Source organism: Candoia aspera, chromosome 8, assembly GCF_035149785.1.
Source record: "Candoia aspera isolate rCanAsp1 chromosome 8, rCanAsp1.hap2, whole genome shotgun sequence".
NCBI lineage: Eukaryota > Metazoa > Chordata > Lepidosauria > Squamata > Boidae > Candoia > Candoia aspera.
In genome coordinates this window covers 55,285,974-55,291,000 of record NC_086160.1, presented here as the reverse complement: position 1 = coordinate 55,291,000, position 5,027 = coordinate 55,285,974, and positions in this window count along the sequence as shown.

Here is a 5,027-nt window from a genome sequence, read left to right as displayed (position 1 = left end):
AGCCTACTAGCAGCCAGTGCACGTGGAACAGTGTTGTTACATGTGGTTCACCCACAACTACCCATGCCACTATATTTTGGACTCCTACCCCAAAAGACTGAATGCTGTCATACAATCAAAAGGTGCTTCAACAAAGTATTAGTTTAAGAGTATGGACACTTATGCAACCACGTTATCCTAGTTGTGTATTTTTATTTTTTTTGCCCTAAAAGATTTCAGTTTGTTTTTCAATTGAATTGTACAGCTTGTATGTTATATTAAAGGTGGAAAAAATGCTGAAGTGATTTATCTTGGTCTGATTTTTTTACATCTCAAAAACCTGGCATTTTAACAGGGGTATGTAGACTTTTTGTATCCGCTGTACATAAGGAATTCCATATATCTGAATTCTGATGACATCATAATCATTCCAACTTTGAGTTACCTCAGACCGCTCCTGAGTATATGGTACACCACAACCATTAAGGGAAGCTGTGAGCATAAGCTGGTTATGAGGGCACTAAAAGGGCCACTTGTTAGTAACATCAAGTGTAGGATTCTGAAGAAAGGATCTAATATAAGGTCAGTAGGAAAAGGAATGATTTTTCTTTAATTTTTCTTGGACTGTATTTATTTGATATACTTTAATCGCCCAACCAGTTGAATAAATTGTTTTAGCATATCAGTATAAGCCATATACAATCTCTGATGCTTTACTGTGGTATTTGCAGTTTCTTCTTAGAATATTCTTTTTCTTTTGTCTCCCTGTTTTTCCTTATACTCATCCCCAGAAAAATAAGTAGATGGTAGAAATATATAACTTCAGTGTTCAAATAATTACTGCTGTAGTAGAAAATATATTTTTGTATTCTTTACAATTGGATAGAAACCACCACTTCATGACTTGTAGGTGTTTGTTCTGCCAGAATTGTTAAGCAGTATGTTGTATATTTTACTGGACATTTTCAAACTATGATTGTTTCCTTTCCTTTCCTCCATTTTATCTTTGCAATCTAAAAATACTCCCAACAACATTAACTTTTCTGATGTACAGGAACAAGTGCAACTAGCAATTCAAATACAAACATATAACCTGAAACAGAACTAAACTATGAGCTTTCTTGGTCTTTGGTGACATCATAAAGATATAGCTTGAATAGAAAGGCAGGATATAAATAATTTGGGGAAAGACTGGAGCTAATAATTTTTGTAATAATTCAGTTTTTAGAATTGTTTGCTAGCAAGTTTGCAGTTCTATTTTTAAAAATCCTGTTTGAACCAGCTTCCTATGGCAAAGAGAGAACAGAAGAGTTAGATAGCTTTGGTGCAGGTATATGAATAGGAGTTTTCATATAATTTTTTACAAGCAAGAAAAAGTGCTTGTCTGTGGAAGTGTCTTCAGATTTATTTTCCTACCTATTTCTTGATACTGAGTTGATACTGAGTGCTACATATAGCACTCTTCAGGTTTATACATATACTGTATTTCTTCCCCATACCTCTATCTATTGGTGTCTCTCTGTATTACACATAGATATACACACAAACTATTTCTTTTGGATAAGCAGTGTTACTCAAAGCACAGAAAGCAAAAAAGAAATGAGAAACCAATCTAGTTTATAACAACACTATTGATTATACCTCTCTGTCCTTTCTGTTCTTACAAACCATCTACCAAGCCCGTACACTGCTTCAAAGATTGCATTTTGTCATCAGTGCATCCAACACAAATTGTTCAGTCTTTCCTTTCTGATTGACCATTTACTCTTCTGTCATACGTTTATTTTGCAATTCAATCCTCATTCATTCTGTATGCTGTATAATTAAGCCATGCTGCAGAGTAGAATGTTCTAGCCTAAAACATGCCTGTTCATCTCCAATATAGCTGTTTTACTTCATTCAGACAGTTTCTAATACAGATTTTACTAAGAACATTCAGCAAACAGATTGGTTTATGGTTAGGTATATCTACAGTTGTAATCAAAATTATTCAACCCCCAGTGCAAATCAGGTTGATTGTCAAAATGTACAGACGTTCAGCTGTTTGCAATGAACAAATCAAAGAAAAGCAATTGAAATAACTCAACACAATGAATGCTTCAAGTGGTATCCCCAAAGTCAACTGAAAATGCAACTTATAATGACTTCTCCAGTCTCAAAAGTATTCAACCCCTTCATGGCAAGCATCTTCAGTACTTAGTAGAGCACCCTTTTGCTGTTATGAGCTGCTGCAGATGAGATGCATAGCCAGACACCAGCTTCTGGCAGCATTCCTGAGGAATCTTAGCCCATTCCTCATGAGCAGTTCAGTAATATTCTTGGGTTTGCATGCTGCAACTGCCTTCTTCAAATCCCACCAAAGATTTTCTATGGGGTTCAAGTCAGGTGACTGATGGCCACTGTAGAATCTTCCAGGACTACTGCATCCAAGCCTTAGTGGAATTTGAGATATGCTTGGGATCATTGTCCTGTTGGAAGGTCCAATGATGCCCAGCTTCAGCTTCCTTACAGATGGCATGACGTTTTCTCCTAGGATTTCCTGATACTTCAATGAATCCATCTTGCCGTCCATACGCTGCAGGTTTCCAGTGCCAGAGGATGCAAAGCAGCCCCAGAGCATCACCGAGCCACCACCATGCTTAACTGTAGGCAGAGTGTTCTTTTCAGTGTATGCTTCATTCATCTTCCTCCAGACATACCACTGATCCATCAGGCGGAAAAGTTCCAGTTTTGTTTCATCACTTCACAGAACAGAATCCCAAAACTTCTGTGGCTTATTTATATGATTTTGAGCATATTGGAGCCTACTTTTCTTGTGCTTTTGGGTCAGTAGTGGTGCATGTCTTGGAGTTCTAGCATGGAAACCTTCTGTGTTTAGTATGCGCCTTACTGTGCTCACTGAAACTCAGTGCCTGTTGCCACCAAGTCTTGCTGCAGGTCTTTTGCAGTCACTCGAGGGTTTCTCTCAACCTGCCTTCTCAGAAATCTGGTTGCAGCCATTGACAGCTTCCTTTTTCTGCCCCATCCAGGTAGTGTAACCACTGTTCCTTTAACTTTGAACTTGCAAACTATGCTTCCAACAGTGTCTCTGGGAACATTCAGTGCCATCGCTATCTTTTTGTATCCTGTTCCTTGTTTGTGAAGGGTGATGATTTCTTCTCTTACCTTTTTGGACCATTCTTTTGACTTAGCCATACTGTTTTTCTAACATGCAGTCAAATGTGACACTCAACAAGCCCCTAGCCAGTTCAGGTATTTCATATGTTCCAGCTCAAGCACACCTGGTGCAACTAATGAAGCCCTTGATTAGTTGCATCAGTTGTGCTTGAGACAACACCTGTTTTGCATACTGTATGTGTGCTGTTGTGACAGATTCTATTCAGCGGGTTGAATAATTTTGAGACTTGCGAAGTCATAAGTCGCATTTTCAGTTGACTTTGGGGACACCTCTTGAAGCATTTGTTGTGTTGAGCTATTTCAATTGCTTTTGTTTTTTTCATTGCAAACAGCTGAAAGTCTGTACATTTTGACAACCTGATTTGCAATGGGGGTTGAATAATTTTGATTACAACTGTAATTTATTATCTTTTTATACATTTGGTTGATAATTACTAATCCCTAATCTTTGGGCATATGAGCAGTTTATTTTATTATGGATACTTTTATGCCACTTCATTCAGGTGAATCTAAGTGGCTTACTAGTATAATAACATATATAATGTATGTCAGAATAAATAGCAATGCAATCTATAAAATCATAGTATTCATTCCAATTAATTCATAAAGTCAAAATAAATAATATTGCCATATATCTCCTTGGTATCTAACATATTCCTAGTTCCCAAATGTCTGCTTAAATAACCAAGTTTTTAACAGCTTTTTAAACAGTGAAGGTGCAGCTCCTATTCTTAAGGATAGGTGGAGCAGAGAATGCTTGTATTTGGTCCCTTCCTCCCACATCTCAGAGAGAGTAGAGTCATTTAACAAGTGCTCTGTCCCAGCATACAGTACCTGATTTTGATCTGTTTGTGTAAATAAGGTTGTTAATGCAGATGTTAGCTGTGATGAAATTTATAGGAATGTGCTGTATTCCTATGTGATTTGATAACCTGCCATAGCAATAATAAATATAAATGACACATTCTAAAAATAGTTCAGTCACCACTCCTGTAATAAGCATATGAGTGACAACTATTCCATACACTGGTTGTTGACTCACCCTTTAGGTGAAGTAAATGAAAGTACATATTACTCAGCGCACACTCCTCCCTTTTAATGATTATGACTAAGCTAACTCTTCTCATTTTTCAGTTAGGTGTTATTGCAACCCTGATCGCTATAGCCAAGAAATAAAGAAGTAGCTTAATGCCATTTTAAGGCTGAATTATTAAAGCTGTAAGAAAAAAATGAGTTTTTTTAAAGCGGCAACTCATACATATGATCAGAAATTCTATACTAAGCATACCTTCCAGTTCTCAGTGTAGTTAAAAATACAAGACAAATATATGCCAATTTTTTTAATGCTCCCTATCTTAGAATATTATTCAATATAATCTGGAGCAATCAGTATTTATGCTTGGGCATGAAACAAACACTATGCAGACATTTTTTGTTTGAATATGTAATTGTTTATGCTCACAAGCCTGATGATTCCATTTAGCAAAGCCTCCTTGCTCATTTCTGTTTTTCTTTTTAAGAACGAGCTCAAGCCTAGCAGGAAAAAAATGTAACTGGTATGCTATTCTTTTGTAAACGTTTTAGAAATCATCTGACCAAACAATAAAATCATCAAGATGTGAAAATTAAGATATCTAAATTGAACGTGATTAAGAAAGGTGGAAGATAAATGATGGCAGTTTGCCTCACAGGTGGCCTCATAGTAACTTTGTATATAAGATATAAAACACTTCAGATTTTTCTGTTTTTGAATCTGTCTGACAAGATATACAAACAGATTTGTTAAAGTATTTATTTATTATATATTATTGTATAATAAATTAAAGTACTTTACAAGAAGGGAAACTACACAAACACAATATAAAAACAAT